General features: G+C 42.3%; 1 long non-coding RNA gene across 4 annotated transcripts in view; it reads left to right on the top strand.

The window, feature by feature from the left end:
• Positions 1–16,672, top strand: part of LOC140467267 (uncharacterized) — a 181,300-nt gene that overhangs the window by 13,959 nt on the left and 150,669 nt on the right. For 2 of the 4 annotated variants that reach the window (XR_011955377.1, XR_011955375.1), the window contains exons 2-3: positions 632–731; positions 5,830–5,985. This is a non-coding gene — a long non-coding RNA (uncharacterized lncRNA). The remainder of the gene's footprint in view (positions 1–631; positions 732–5,829; positions 5,986–16,672) is intronic. The other 2 variants (XR_011955378.1, XR_011955376.1) reach the window with 1 other exon arrangement.

Here is a 16,672-nt window from a genome sequence, read left to right as displayed (position 1 = left end):
GCTCGTAGTACTGGGAGTAATCCAGATATTACTACCCTCAAGGACCTCCTTTTTAAATTCCTGCCTAACTCTCTGTAATCTCCCTTCAGAATCTCAACCTTTTCCCTTCCTATATTGGAACATATTGGTTCCAATATGGACAATGGTGTTTTGACTTTTTTTCTTCAAAGTTCCAAAACAATACAACAGCATATAAAACAGTAATTGCCGCTCCTGGGATTCGAGGAAATCACCTCCAACACCTAAAATACCTCAAAAAAGGAGCAGCTGTTAAAACCAGAAATTTCTTGCATCCTTTATCTTGGATTACCCAGAATCCTTGAGCCTGACCCAGAATCCAACTACTTTCTCTATCTTCATTTTCCTCTTTTAAGGGGTTGTAAAAATGGTACCGGGGATATACAGTCCTCCTCGCTTTCACTGCTAGAGACCCTGTGTTTCCTAAGGGCAATAGCTTCATAGAATCATAGAACATTACAGTGTAGTACAGGCTCTTCGGTCCGTGATGTTGTGCCGACCTGTGAAACCAATCTAAAGCTCGTCTAACTGACATTATTCCATTATCATCCATATGTTTATACAATGACCACTTAAATGCCCTTAATCCTGTTGAGTCTACATTGTTTTTCAGAATCACTTCCTGAATGTCTCATGTGGAGGGATGAAACTGACAGGACTGTTATCTCATCCTTCAGTTTCTTGGTCTCCTTTTCAAGCTCCTGACTTTTAAGGTGAGCTTGTTCCTATTTTGATTCTTCTTTCTGCAGCTGTTCATATATTGCTTTTAATTGCTGTTTAGGTTGGGTTACTTCATGATCATGTGCTGATCGGGACATGACTTCATTTCTCCGGTGAATTTGTCCCATTAGTGCAAGAGACCATTTCGTTCTGTTTTTATTTTTCTGTCGAGTTATTTTTCCCAGACCCGTATCCTGTCATCTAGGGTCCACTGTCCTTGGGGCATATCTTCCTTCTGCCCAATTTCAGTTAGGGTCTTCTCTAACAAGAACTGTATCTCAAGGTAGTTTTGCAACTGCTACACCATTTCTTCCTCAGTAATGTCAGGAGGGTCACGCCTGCCTCCAGATGTTGTAGGAAGTTTCCCAGGGTCACTCATGATCAGCAATAGGCTCTGTTGCCAGTCTGGGGTCCAGATGCAGGAGATTCGAAATAGAATAGATAACTTAAGGCAGGAATTGAAGGCAAGAATTCAGAGAACTAGGGTGATAGCTTAGAGCGAGAACAAACAGATTGTTATCTCTGGTTTGTTACCCGTGCCATGTGCTAGTGAGGTGAGGAACAGGGATAGAGAGGAGTTGAACACATGGCTACGGGCATGATGCAGGAGGGAGGGATTCAGATATCTGAATAATTAGGGTTCATTCTGGAGTAGGTGGGACCTCTACAAATAGGATTGTCTACACCTGAACCAGGGGGATACCAACATCCTGGGGGGATATTTCCTAATGTTCTTTGGGATGGTTTAAACTAGATCAGCAGGGGAACATGAACCAGAATTGTAGCTCCAGTGTACAGGAGGTTGAGAATAGTGAGATCATGAATAAGGCTTCAAAGTCACAAGAGTGTACCGGCAAGCAGGAAGCTGGTTTGAAGTGTGTCTACTTCAACACCAGGAGTATCCGCAATAAGGTGGGTGAACTTGCAGCATGGGTTGGTATCTGGGACTTCGATGTTGTGGCCATTTCAGAGACATGGACAGAGCAGGGACAGGAATGATAGTTACAGGTTTTGCTATTTAGATGTTTCAATAAGAACAGGGAAGGTGGTAAAAGAAGGGATGGTGTGGCATTGTTAGTCAAGTACAGTATTACGGTGCCAGCAAGGACGCTTGATGAGGACTCATCTACTGAGGTAGCATAAGCTGAGGTTAGAAACAGAAAAGGAGAGGTGACTCTTTTGGGAGTTTTCGATATGCCTCTGAAAAGCTATAGAGATGTAAAGATAAGGATTGCAAGGATGATTCTGAATAGGAGTGAAAGTAACAGGGTAGTTGTTATGGGGGATTTTAACTTTCCAAATATTAACTGGGAACTCTGTAGTTTGAGTATTTTAGATGGATCAGTTTTTGTCCAATGTGTGCAGGAGGGTTTCCTTACACAGTATGTAGGTAGACCAACAAGGGCTGAGATCACATTGTATTTGGTACTGGGTAATAAACCAGGTCAGATATTAGATTTGGAGGTAGGTGAGCACTTTGGTGATAGTGATCACAATTTGGTTAAGTTTAATTTAGTGATGGAAAGTGATAGGCTAAGAGTTATAGCTGGGAGAAACACAATTATGATGTGATTAGGCAAGATTTAGGATGCATAGGATGGGGAAGGAAATTGTAGGGGATGGGCAAAATTGAAATGTAGAGCTTTTTCAAAGAACAGCTACTGCGTGTCCTTGATAAGTATGTACTTGTCAGGCAGGGAGGAAGTGGTCGAGCAAGGGAGCCATAGTTTTCATAGTTTACAGCTTAAAAATATGGGGTAGACCATTTAGGACAGAGATGAGGAGAAACTTCTTTACCCAGAGAGTGGTGGCTGTGTGGAATGCTCTGCCCCAGAGGGCAGTGGAGGCCCAGTCTCTGGATTCATTTAGAAAGAGTTGGCTAGAGCTCTCAAAGATAGTGGAATAAAGGGTTATGGAGATAAGGCAGGAAGAGGATACTGATTAGGAAAGATCAGCCATGATCATATTGAATGGCAGTGCAGGCTCAAAGGGCTGAATGGCCTACTCCTGCACCTATAGTCTATTTTCTAAATTGAATCTCTTGTCAAGAGGAAGAAGAAGGCTTATGTAAAGATGAAACGTGAAGGCTCAGTTAGGGTGTTTGAGAGTTACATGAACACCAGGAAGGATCTAAAGAGAGAGCTAAGAAGAGCCAGGAGAGAACATAACAAGTCTTTGGCAGGTAGAATCAAGGAAACCCTAAATTTTTCTATAGGTATGTCAGGAATACATGAATGACTAGAATAAGATTAGGGCCAGTCAAGGACAGTAGAGGGAAGTTGTGGGTGGAGGCCGAGGCGATAGAAGAAATGCTAAATGAATATATTTCATCAGCATTCACACAGAAAAATGACAATGTTGTTGAGGAGATTACTGAGATACTCGCTGAGACTATACGGGATTAAGGTTCATAAGGAGGAGGTGTTAGCAATTCTGGAAAGTATGAAAATAAGTAAGTCCTCTGAGCCAGATGGGATTTATCCGAGGATTCTATGGGAAGTTAGGGAGGAGATTGCAGAAACTTTAGCTTGGATCTTTATGTTGTCATTGTCTACAGGAATAGTGCTTGAAGAATGGAGGATGGCAAATGTTCCCTTGTTCAAAAAGGGAAGTCAGGTCAACCCTGGTAATTATAGAGCAGTGAGCCTTACTTCAGTTGTGGGTAAAGTGTTGGAAAGGATTATAAGAGAGAAGATTTATAGTCATTGTGAAAATAATAATTTGATTAGGGACAGTGAACAGTTATGTGAAGGGCAGGTCATGCCTCACAAACTTTATTGAGTTCTTTGAGAAGGTGAGCAAACAGGTGGATGAGGGTAAATCAGTTGATGTAGTGTATATGGATTTCACTAAAGTATTTGATAAGACTCCCCATATTAGGCTATTGCAGAAAATACGGAGGCATGAGATTGAGGATAATTTAGTGGTTTGGATCAGAAATTGGCTAGCTGAACAAAGACAAAGGATAATGGTTGATGGGAAATGTTCATCCTTGAGTTCAGTTACTCATGGTGTACTGCAAGGACCTGTTTTGGGGTCTCTGCTGTTTGTCATTTTTATAAATGACCTGGATGAGAGCGTAGAAGGGTGGGTCAGTAAATTTACCGATGACACTAAAGTCAGTGGAGCTGTGGACAGACAATGCCGAAGAATGTTGCAGATTACGGAGGGACGCACATAATCTGCAGAGCTGGGCTGAGAGGTGGTGAATATAGTTTAATATGGAAAAGTGTGAGCTGATTCACTTTGGAAGGAGTAACAGGTACTGGGTTAATGGTAAGATTTTTGGTAGTGTGACTGAGCAGAGAGATCTTGGCATCCATGTAGATAGATCCCTGAAAGTTGCCAACCAGGTTGATAGGGTTGTTAAGAAGGCATACGGTGTGTCATCTTTTATTGATAGAGAGATTGAATTTCGGAGCCACAAGGTCATGTTGCAGCTGTACAAACTCTGGTGCAGTTGTACTTGGATGTTGTGTACAGTTCTGGTCACTGCATTATTGGAAGCATTGGAAAGGGTACAGAGGAGATTTACCAGGATGTTGCCTGGTATGGAGGGAAGGTTCTGGCTGTAGGTTTGCTCAATGAGCTGGAAGGTTCATTTTCACATGTTTCATCACCATACTAGGCAACACCTTCAGTGAGCCTCCGAATGAAGCACTGGTAATGTAGCCTGCTTTCTATTTATATGTTTGGGTTTCCTTGGCTTGGTGATGGCATTTCCTGTGGTAACATTATTTCCTATAGTGACATCATTTCCTGTTCTTTTTCTCAGGCGGTGCTAAATGGGATCCAAGTCAATATGTTTGTTGATAGAGTTTCGGTTGGAATGCCATGCGTGTCTCTGTTTGGCCTCTCCAAGGATGGATTTGTTGCCCTAGTTGAAGTGGTGTCCTTCCTCATCTGTATGTAAGGATAATAGTGAGAGTGAGTCATGTCTTTTTGTGGGTTAGTTGATGCTCATCTTTCCTGGTGGCTAGTTTTCTGCCTATTTGTCCAATGTAGTGTTTCTTACAGTTCTGCAAGGAATTTTGTCGATAACATTAGTTTTGCTTGTTGTCCGAGTAGTCTGGCAGTCATTCCCAAGATGTTTTTGATGTAGGGGAGAGTGGCTAGGGTTTCTGGACATATGTTTGTCTGCTTGTTTGGGTTTGTTGCTCAGAAATTGGCAGACTGTGTTCATTGGGTACCCAGTCCTTTTGAATACACTGGATAGGTGATTTTCCTCTGCTCTGTGTAGTTCCTCTATGCTGCAGTGTGCATTGAAATAATGTTCTAATGCAGCTTCATTGGTGGATGTTGGGATGATTGCTCCTGTAGTTCAATATTTGGCTTGTATGTGTTGTTTTCCTGTTGACGCTGGTTTGAAGGTCCCCATTGGCTGCTTAATCTACTGTGACATCTTGTAATGGCAGTTTGTTGTTGTTTTCCTCCTCTTTAGTGCATTTTATGCCAGTAAGGGTATTATTGATGGTCTTTAATGTTTCTTCTAATTTGAACCAAAATTCATAAGCCAGAGCCCCCCTCACACCCAAAGTCTCTCTACCTGGAACACCAACAGACAGATTGGCTAAGGAGCTACACCAAAGACTAAAACACTTACTAGAAGACTCACACCACTCCATCCAAGAATTCCTGAAGATTATCAAAGACACTAAGATAGAAGAGGATGAAATAATGGTCTCCTTTTATGTAACAGCCCTGTTCACATCCACCAACATCAACGTGGCAAAGGAAACACTGACTACACTATTAGAAGACCCAAAGATACATACACCAAACACCACCAACTTCATCAGCAAAGACAGTATCATCAAGCCAGTGGCCCTATGCCTTATCACCCACTTCACCTTCAACAACAAAACCTACAGACAAACCAACGGAATAGCCATGGGATCTCTGATATAAGCAGAGGCAGTAATGCTGAGACGAGAGCAAACAGCTCTGCCAACCAACCAACCCAAACTTTGGGTTCGCTATGTGGATAACACCTTTGTCATCACTAAACAAAACAAATTACATACAACATCGAGGGCTGATGGGCCTGTACTGTATAGTAATGTTCTATGTTCTTCTATTAACTCACGAAAGGTTTGGGATCACGTTCGAGGGTTGGATATCAACTCTAGGAAGGAAGCTTCTTACCTCAAAAAACTGTCAGTGACTGGTCAATTTAGACGGTGTTCCAAGTGATCATGCCTGACTACGCCAAGTTGTGGGATCGTGTTCAAATACTGACCAGAATCAGTGAGTGGAGAAAATAGTCTCTATTATTCAGTAGCACAGCACAAGTTCGGGGCGGCAATAAAATCCAGAAATACAGTTCTTACAAGAGCCCCTTTATGCACAGTTTTTAAATATATTATATTTCCATTACTATGGTGTAAACACTGTTTTATTTATAGTGCACAAAGATTTGAAGAGCTTCTGTCCTAGAAGACAGGGAAATGTGTTAAATCATGGTGAATCCTGGCTGCTATTTCTGATTGGATTAAGAGTGTCTGACCAGTCTGACTGCATAATTAAGAGGAGTTAGTCCTTTTGTCTTTCAAGTTAAATAAATGTTAATAAAAATACCAGGCCTATATGTTCTAAATAAGTTAAAAGTTATACCTGTCCTTCATAAAAGAATAATGGATATTAAATGGATTACTGCAACTGGGTTGTGAGATTTGTTTACTGTTTGCCAGTATGAGTTCCATTCGTTTGTGCAATTTCATGGAAGTGCTGTTTTGTCAGTTAGTTTCTTAAAGGGATAATGGCCCTGTTAAAAGGTGTTTAACAGGTACATACTAATTGGGGAATACAGGTGATAGTTGGTAAGGGCTGTTTAATATTATATTTTGTGGAGACTTAATGGCGATGGTATTGTTGTGTGTGCTACACTTATTCAGAGGTAAACACTGCTTGTAGCAAGGGCTGATAAGGTGAGAAAATGCAGTAATGGATTTGAAAGGGTTGTTTTGATTAGAAAGGGTTGTTTTGCATTTGGTCTATTTTACAGTAGTAAAATATTCTATAGAACTGTGGTTTTATGAATGAATGAAACCATGTTATAGTAGGGAGTTACGAATGAATGAAACGAGAATGTGTTGTTCGCTTGTGAGTGGAGTCATAAAGGAGTTATAAATGAATGAATGAGAACCCAGTATTAATGAAGAAAGCAAGCTGGTGCAGAGGTAGGAAGGGTCATGAGACTGGAGAAGGTTACAGAAGTAGAGAGAATTTTGAGGCTGAGGATATTACCGAGAAAGCAACTTTTGTCAGGGATGGAGGAGATTAGAGTTAGGAAGGTTTGTGAAGCTTGACGGGATTACAGAGTTGGGGAGGGTTGTAAGGCTCCAGGAGATTATTGTCCAAACAACACTGTGGTGTACTTACAGCACATGGACTACAGCAGTTCAAGATGACAGTTCACCACCACTTTCTCCAAGGCAAAAACCACATCCCATGAATAAATAAAAATAAAGATGGGTTACTATTTTGTGGAGAGGTAGCAGCAGTTCAGATAATTCTGTTGGAGCTGAGAAGGTTAAGCAGTGATTTAGTCGAGGTGTGGATTTATGTCCAGTATAATTCATTTGCGGAGAGAAAGAGAGAAATTATTAACTTTGTCACAATTTTTGGTCACCGTGGAAGACAACTTTTATAGTCACAGCACGGGAACAGACCCTTTGACCCACCTCATTCACGCTGACCAGGTTTTCAAAACTGAATTTCCCTGCATTTGGCCCTGTTCCTCTGTTTATCTGTCCAAATATCTTTGAAATGTTGTATAATACTCACCTCTACCACTTCCTCTGGCAGCTTCCTCCAAGTATATACCACATTCTGTGAAAATTGAAAGCCCCTCCAGTCCCTTTTAAATCTTTTCCATCTCAACCTAAACTGATAGTCTTTAGTTTGGGACTCCCCTTTACCTTGAGGTAAAGACCTTGGCGACTCACCTTATCTATGCCCCTCGTGATTTCATAAATCTCGATAACATCATCCCTCAGCCTCGAACATCCAGGGGTGAAAATTCCAAGTAGATTGGGTTGGAAGAGTAAGAGGTAAGATGGCAGATGAGCAACGGCAGATGTTTAAGGAGTAACTCAATTCCTCAAAATTAAACTATATCCCAGTGAGGAAGAAAGATGTGGGGAGTTGGGGGGCGGGGAGTAAAAAAAAACCATGGTCAAACAGGGAGGTCAAGGACAATATGAAGTCAAAATCTAAGGTCTACCATATTGCAAAGGCCAGTGGCACACTGGAAGATTGGGAAACTTTCAAACATAAACAAAGGGATATGAAAAAATTAATACAAAGAGTTAAGGTAAATTATAAAAGAAAACTAGCACATCAAAAAACATAAAAAAGGATAGCAAAATAGTCAGAGGGAAACTGAGAAACAAACTTGTAAGGAGATCTCAGCTATCTGTAAGAATAATAGGGTAGTTATGGTAGGGGATTTTAACTTTCCAAATGTAGACTGGGACTGCCATAGTCTTAAGGGTTTAGATTACTTAGTGTGGAAACAGGCCCTTCGGTCCAACAAGTCCATACCGACCTTCCGAAGAGCAACCCATCCAAACTCATTCCCCTACATTTACCCCTTCACCTAACACTGTGGGCAATTTAGCATGGCCAATTCACCTAACCTGCACATTTTTGGAATGTGGGAGGAAACCAGAGCGCCCAAAGGAAACCCACACGGGCACGGGGAGAATGTACAAACTCCACACAGACAGTTGCCTGAGGCGTGAATTGAACCCGTGTCTCTGGCACTGTGAGGCAGCAGTGCTAACCACTGTGCCACCGCAATGGAGAGGAATTTGTTAAGTGTGTACAAGACAATTTTCTGATTCAGTATGTGGATGTACCTAATAGAGAAGGTGCAAAACTTGACCTACTCTTGGGAAATAAGACAGGGCAGGTGACTAGGTGTCAGTGGGAGAGCACTTTGGGGCCAGCGACCATAATTCTATTCGATTTAAAATAATGATGGAAAAGGATAGACCAGATCTAAAAGTTGAAGTTATAAATTGGAGTAAGACCAATTTTGATGGTATTAGGCAAGAACTTTCGAAAGCTGATTGGGGGCAGATGTTCGTAGGTAAAGGGACAGATGGAAAATTGGAAGTCTTCAGAAATGAGATAACGAGAATCCAGAGAAAGTATATTCCTGTCAGGGTGAAAGGGAAGGTTGGTAGATATAGGGAATGTTAGATGACTAAAGAAATTGAGGGTTTGGTTAAGAAAAAGAAGGAAGGATATGTAAGGTATAGACAGGATAGATCGAGTGAATCCTTAGAGTATAAAGGAAGTAGGAGTATACTTAAGAGGGAAATCAGGAAGGGGACATGAGATAGCTTTGGCAAATAGAATTAAGGAGAATCCAAAGGGTTTTTACAAATACATTAAGGACAAAGGGGCAACTAGGGAGAGAATAAGGCCCCTCAAAGATCAGCAAGGCAGCCTTTGTGTGGAGCTGCAGAAAATGGTGGAGATACTAAATGTGTATTTTGCATTAGTATTTACTGTGGAAAAGGATATGGAAGACATAGACTGTAGGGAAATAGATGGTGACATCTTGCAAAATGTCCATATTACAGAGGAAAAAGTGCTGGATGTCTTGAAACAGGTAAAGGTGGATAAATCACCAGGACCTGAATAGGTGTACCCTAGAACTCTGTGGAAAGCTAGAGAAGTGATTGCTGGGTCTGTTGCTGAGATATTTGTATCATCAATAGTCACAGGTGAGGTGCTGGAAGACTGGAGGTTGGCAAACGTGATGCCGCTGTTTAAGAAGGGTGGTAAGGACAAGCCAGGGAATTATAGACCAGGGAGCCTGACGGCGGTGGTGGGCAAGTTGGAGGGAATCCTGAGGGACAGGATGTAGATGTATTTGGAAAGGCAAGAACTGATTAGGGATAGTCAACATGGCTTTGTGCGTGGGAAATCATGTCTCATAAACTTGACTGTGCTTTTTGAAGAAGTAACAAAGAGGATTAATGAGGGCAGAGTGGTAGATGTGATCTATATGAACTTCAGTAAGGCGTTCGACAATGTTCCCCACGGGAGACTGGTAGTAAGGTTAGATCTTTTAGATTAGATTACTTAGAGTGGAAACAGGCCCTTCCACACCGACCCGCCGAAGCGCAACCTACCCATTCCCCCATATTTACCCCTTTACCTAACACTACGGGCAATTTAGCATGGCCAGTTCACCTGACCTGCAGGAGGAAACTGGAGCACCCGGAGGAAACCCACCCAGACACGGGGAGAATGTGCAAACTCCACACAGTCAGTCGCCTGAGTCAGGAATTGAACCCGGGTCTCTGGCGCTGTGAGGCAGCAGTGCTAACCACTGTGCCACCCATGCCGCCCACAGAATAGACGGAGAACTAGCCATTTGGATACAGAACTAGCTCGAAGGTAGAAGACAGAGGGTAATGCTGGAGGGTTGTTTTTCAGACTGGAGGCCTGTGACCAGTGAAGTGCCACAAGGATCGGTGCTGGGTCCGATACTTTTTGTCATTTGCATAAATGATTTGGATGCGTGTATAAGAGGTACACAGTTAGTAAGTTTGCAGATGACACCAAAATTGGAGGTGTAGTGAACAGCGAAGAGGGTTACCTCAGATTATAACAGGATCTTAACCAGATGGGCCAATGGGCTGAGAAGTGGCAGATGGAGTTTAATTCAGATAAATGCGAGGTGCTGCATTTTGGGAAAGCAAATCTTAGCAGGACTTATACACGTAATGGTAAGGTCCTAGGGAGTATAGCTGAACAAAGAGACCTTGAAGTGCAGGTTCATAGCTCCTTGAAGGTGGAGTTGCAGGTAGATAGGATAGTGAAGAAGGCGTTTGGTAAGCTTTCCTTTTTCGTCAGAGTATTGAGTACAGGAGTTGGGAGATCATGTTGCGGCTGTACAGCCCTTTCACGTTTCACAACATCTTTCTGATAGGAAGAAGACCAGAATTGCATGCAATATTCCAACAGTGGCCTAACCAATGTCCTGTACAGCTGCAACATGACCTGCCAACTCCTGTACTCAATACTCTGACCAATAACGGAAAGCATACCAAACGCCGCCTTCACTATCCTATCTACCTGCGACTCAATTTAGAATTTTAACTTGTGGACCAGGCCTATTCTTTTCCGTAACTATTTTAAAATTAAAAATCATACAACACCAGGTTATAGTCAGACAGGTTTATTTGGAAGCACTAGCTTTCAGACCGCTGCTACTTCATCAGGAAGCTAATAGGCTAGGATCATAGGACACAGAATTTATTGTAAAAGGTCATATAACTGACACTACGATTGTTTGCTATAAATTCTGTCCTCTGATCCTGCCTCACTGGCTACCTGATGAAGGAGCAGTGCTCTGAAAGCTAGTGCTTCCAAATAAGCCTGTTGGATTATAACCTGGTGTTGGGTGATTTTTTTACATCTTTATTGGAGGCAAGGTACAGCAACATGCATGTGCATGCTTCTCTTCAGGGGGATGTTTTGAAGAGGATTGACATGCAGCAACTCAAACCAAGAGAAATGCTTTCCAGATTATTGTCATGGACTTACCGTCATTTTAGTTTTATAAACTCATTTTGCAGGATGTTAATTGAAAATAAGTTCTGACCGAGTCAGTGGAGGGGTCAGGACTTGAATATCATTGACATTTGTCTCTGGAAGGAAAATGGTTTATCTTGTTCTGTCTGTGGGAAAATGCCTTTGATATGTTTCAAATTTGTGGTTGGACCACCCTGGGATATATGTTCAGTTATGGGCCCTGCAGCTCAAGAAGGAGGTATTGGCCTGAGAGGGGGCACAGAGTTATCCAAATTGCACCGTGTCTCTTTGAAGGAACTGTCATATTTAGTCTCAATCACACCAGCAGCTTCAATTTTGTATTCAAGGTATTTGACATTTTAAGGATTAATTCAGTGAAACATGAGAGCTCCAAATCATAGTCTGCTCTTCTTACTCAATGTGGGAGGCTGGGCACATTTCCAGTTCCCAAGACCTGCATATGTGCAAAAGGTTTCTCCAGCTGCAGCTCCTGGAAGCCCGAGTTTGAGTTAAAGTGGCAAGTAGCATGGATAGCGATGAAAGGGAGCTGGTCTCATCACACACTCCATTCCACAGGCAGGAAGGGAATAGGTGACCACCAGGAAGGGCAGGATGGCTAAGCAGGAATCTCCTGTGGCTATTCCTCTGCAAAGTAAATACACCATTTTGGATACTGATGAGGGAAATGGGGATAACAGCAGCAGCCAAATTCATGGCACCATGGTTGGCTCTGCTGCAGAGGGAGGGAGAAATAGGCATAGATATGCTACAGTTGTAGGGGATTCAATCTTAAGGGGAATAGGTAGGAGTTACTGTGACCACAAACAAGCGTCCAGGATGCTGCATTGCCTACCTGGTGCTATGGTCCCGGATGCCTCAGAGCAGTTTCTGGGTGTTCTGGAGAGGTAGAGTGAATAGCCAGTGGTCATGGTACACATTTGTAATAACGACATAGATTTTAAAAAGGATGTGATCCTAAGAACAAAATAGAAAGAACTTAGAAGCAATCTGAAATGTTGGACCTCAAAAGTTAGTTATCTCAGGATTACTACCAGCTACTCAGAGAAGAAACAGAAGAATATATAGAATGATCACATGGCTGATAATAATTTAAACAAGGAACTAGAAGGTCTAAAAGGGGTCATGAAAGGTTTTTTAGCAAACAGGATCAAGGAGTATATGAAAATCAAGATTGTACTGAGGGAAAGTGTTGGCCCACTCCAGGACAAAGGGGAGAATCTGTGTGTGGAGCCAGAAGAGGGAGGTGAGGCCCTAAGTAAATACTTTGTGTCGGTATTCACCAAAGAGAAGGAATTGGTGAAGATGATCTCAGGGAAGGGAGTGTTGAATTTCAAAGCCAGTTGCTATTAAAAAGGAAAAGATGTTGTGCATTTTAAAAATTATTAACATAGATGAGTCTCCAGGTCTTGATGGGATCTATCCCAGAATATGTAGGGAGGCAAGAGCACAAATTGCAGACATCTTTGTATCCTCTTTGGCCACGTGAGGTTTCAGAGAATAGCCAAAGTTGTCCCATTGTTTCGGAAGGGTAGCAGGGATAAGCCAGGAAATTACAGGCCTGTGAGCCTCACATCAGTGGTAGAGAGCTTATAGGAAAAGATTCTCAGGGACAAGATGTATACACATTTAGAAGCAAATGGACTCATTAGTGATAGACAGCATAGTTTTGTATGGGGGAGGTTGTGCTTCACTAAATTGATCGAGTATTTTGAGGAGGTGACAAAGATGATTGAGAGAAAAGTGGTTTACGTTTTCTACATGGATTTCAGTAAAGCCTTTGACAAGGTTCCTTATGGCAGAAAGGTGGGGAGTCACATGGTATCAGGGCTGAGCTGGCAACTGGCTTAGTAATAGGAGACAGAGGATAGCGCTGGAAGGATGCTTTTCAGAATAGAGGGTTGTCACTAGTGGTATTCTACAGTTATATGTGCTGTGACCTCTGCTGTTCATGGCTGACATAAATGACTTGGAAGAAAACATGGCTGATCTAATTTGTAAGTTTGAGGATCATACGAAGATTGGTGGAGTTGAGGATCATGATGAGGATTGTCAGAAGATACAGCAAGATATAGATCTGTTGAGGCATGGACAGAAAAATGGCAGATTCAGTTTAATCCAGATAAATGTGAGGTGCTGCATTTTGGAAGGTCAAGTCTGGGTGGAAAGTACAAGCAGAACTGAAGGTGGTAGCGCAGGTAGATAAGGTAGTAAAAAACATCCTACAGCATACTTGCCTTCATTGGAAGAGACATTTGAGTATCAGAATAGACAAGTTATTATGCATCTTTATAGAACATTGATTAGGCCACACTACCAGAAGGATGTGGACGCTTTGGAAAGGACACAGAAAAGGTTTACAAAGATGTTGAGGTATGGGGGATTTTAGCTATGAAGAAAGATTGCATAGACCAGGTTTGTTTACACTGGAATGCAGGAAGTTGAGGGTGATCGAAGTGTATAAGATTGTGAATGACCATAGTATAATAGAGTTTACTGTGCAGTTTGAGAGGGAGACAGTGGAAATCAGATGTAACAGTAATACAGTTGATTAAAAGCAACAACGGAGGTATGAGGGAGAAGCTGATCCAGAATTGACTGGGAGAGGAGCCTAGACAGTGGAACAGCAATGCTAGGAGTTTCTGTGAGTAATTTGAGAGATACAGCAAAATTTCATCCCAAGGGAAAAGAAGTATACTAAAGGGAGGATGAGGCAACTGCAGCTGGCCAGAGAAGTCAGGGACAGGATAAAAGCAAAAGAGAAAGCTTATAATGTGATGAAAGACAATGGGAAGGTTATAAAGACTAACAAAAGAAGAAATAAGGAGGGAGAAGAATATATAGGAGGGTGCGCGGGCCAGGAATATAAAGATTGCAAGAGTTTCTTTCAATATATAAAGGGCAAAAGAGAGGTAAAAGTGGACATTGGGCTGCTGGAAAATGATGCCATAGAATAACAATAAGGAACAATGAAATGGCTGAGGAACTGCATAAGTACTGTGTCAGTCTTCATGGTGGAAAACATTAGTAATTTCCCAAAATGTCAAGAGAGTCAGGGGGCAGAGGTAAATACAGGGGCCATCACCAAGAAGGTGCTAGAAAAACTGAAAGGTCTGAAAGTGGATTAATAACGTGAACTGGATGGGCTACACCCAGAGTTCTGAAAGAGATAGCTGAAGAGATAGTGGAGGCTTTAGTAATGATCTTTCAGGTATCACTGGAGTCAGGGAAGGTCCCAGAGGACTGGAAATAATGCTAATGTAACCCCCCTATTTAAGAAGAGAGTAAGACAAAAGATGGGAAATTATAGGCCAATTATCATGACCTTAGTCATTTGTAAGATTTTGGAGTCCATTGTGAAGGACGAGAGTTCTGAATAGTTGGAAATGTATGGTAAAAGAGGACAACGTCAGCATGGTTTCATCATGGGAAGGTCATGCCTGACAAATCTGTTAGAATTATTTGAGGAGATAACGAGCAGGTTGGACCAAGGAGAGCCAGTGCTTGTTGTCCATCTGGACTTCCAGAAGCCCTTTGATAAAGTGCTGCACAGGAGGCTGCTAATTAAGAGCCCATGATGTTCGAGGTAAGGTACTAACATGGATAGAAGATTGGCTGCCTGGCAGAAGGCAGAGAGTGGGGATAGAAGAGTCCTTCTCAGGATGGAATTTGGTGATGAATGGTGTTCCACAAAGGTCAGTGTTGGGAGCACTACTTCTCACTTTTTATATTAATGATCGAGATGAAGGAACTGAGGGCACTCTGGCTAAGTTTGCAGATGATACAAAGATGGGTGGAGGGATGGGACAACTGCAGAAAGATTTAAACACATTTGGAAAGCAGGAAAAGATGTGGCAGATAAAATACAATGTGGGAAAGTCTGAGGTCATGCACTTGGGTAGAAAAAATATGTACTATTTTCTAAATGGAGAGAAAATTCAGAAATCTGAAGTGGAAAGGGACTTGAGAGTTCTAATCCAGGTTTCTCTTCAGGTAAACTTGCAGGTTGAGTCGGCAATTAGGAAGGTAAACATAACAATGTCATTCATCGCGAGAGGATGAGAATATAAAAACAGGGACGTACTTCTGAGGTTTTATAAGGCTGTGGTCAGACTACATTTAGAGTACAGTGAGCAATTTTGGGCCCTATACCTCAGGGAGGTATACCCTGGAGCCGGTCCAGAGGAGGTCCATGGGAATTATTGCAGGAATGAAAGGCTTAACATATGAAGGAGTGTTTGAGGAATCTGGGACTATACCCAGAGTTTAGAAGGTGAGGGAGTTCTGATTGAAATTTATAGAGTACCGAATGGCCTGGACAGAGTGGATGCTTGGAAGATGTTTCCATTGGCAGAAGAGATGAGGACTGAGGGCACATTCTTAGACCAAAGGATTTAGAATGGAGATAAGGAGAAGCATCTTTAGCTAGAGAGTGCTGAATCTGTGGAATTCATCACCACAGAACCTGTGGGGGCCAGGTCATTTAAAACAGGGATAGATAAGTTCTTGATTAAGATGATTAAAGGTTATAGGGAGAAAGGGGGAAAATGGAGTTGAAAAACCTGTCAGCTATGGTCAAGTCGTGGAGCAGACTCAATGGGCCGAATAGCCTAATTCATGCTCCTATGTCTTCTGGTTTTATGAATATACATAAACAAAGGGATGAGGTCCTGAAAGCTGATTATCGGAAGACAGTGCAGGATCTCAAATGTAGTAATGTCAGGCTTACCACCAGTGCCATGTGCTAGCGAGAGCGTAGAACATAGAAAAGTACAGCACAGAACAGGCCCTTCGGGGCCTGTTGTGCTGAAAATTAATCAGAATCTAAAATAAAATAGCCTATCCTATGCACCCCTCAATTTACTGCTGCCCATGCGCATGTCTAGCAGTCGCTTAAATGTCCATAATCACTCTGCTTCCATCACCACCACCAGGAATGCATTCCATCCATTCACAACTCTCTGTGTAATGAACCTACCTCTGACGTCTCCTCTATACCTTCCCCCAAACACCTGAAAACTATGACCTCTCATAGCAGTCAATCCTGCCCTGGGGAAAAGTCTCTGGCTATCGACTTTATCCATGACTCACATTACCTTGTACACCTCGATCAGGTCTCCTCTCTTCCTCCTTCTCTCCAGAGAGAAAAGTCTGAGCTTAGTCAACCTCACTTCATAAGACAAGCCCTCCAGTCCAGGCAGCATCCTGGTAAACCTTCTTTGCACCCTCTCCAAAGCCTCTGCATCTTTCCTATAGTAGGGCGACCAGAACTGGACAAAATATTCCAAGTATGGTCTCATCAGGGACTTGTAGAGCTGCAGCAAAACTTCGCAGCTCTTAAAATCGATCCCGCTGTTAA

The sequence above is a fragment of the Chiloscyllium punctatum genome, chromosome 45 (genome assembly GCF_047496795.1).
Source record: "Chiloscyllium punctatum isolate Juve2018m chromosome 45, sChiPun1.3, whole genome shotgun sequence".
NCBI lineage: Eukaryota > Metazoa > Chordata > Chondrichthyes > Orectolobiformes > Hemiscylliidae > Chiloscyllium > Chiloscyllium punctatum.
This window is presented reverse-complemented; position numbering and strand designations above follow the sequence as displayed.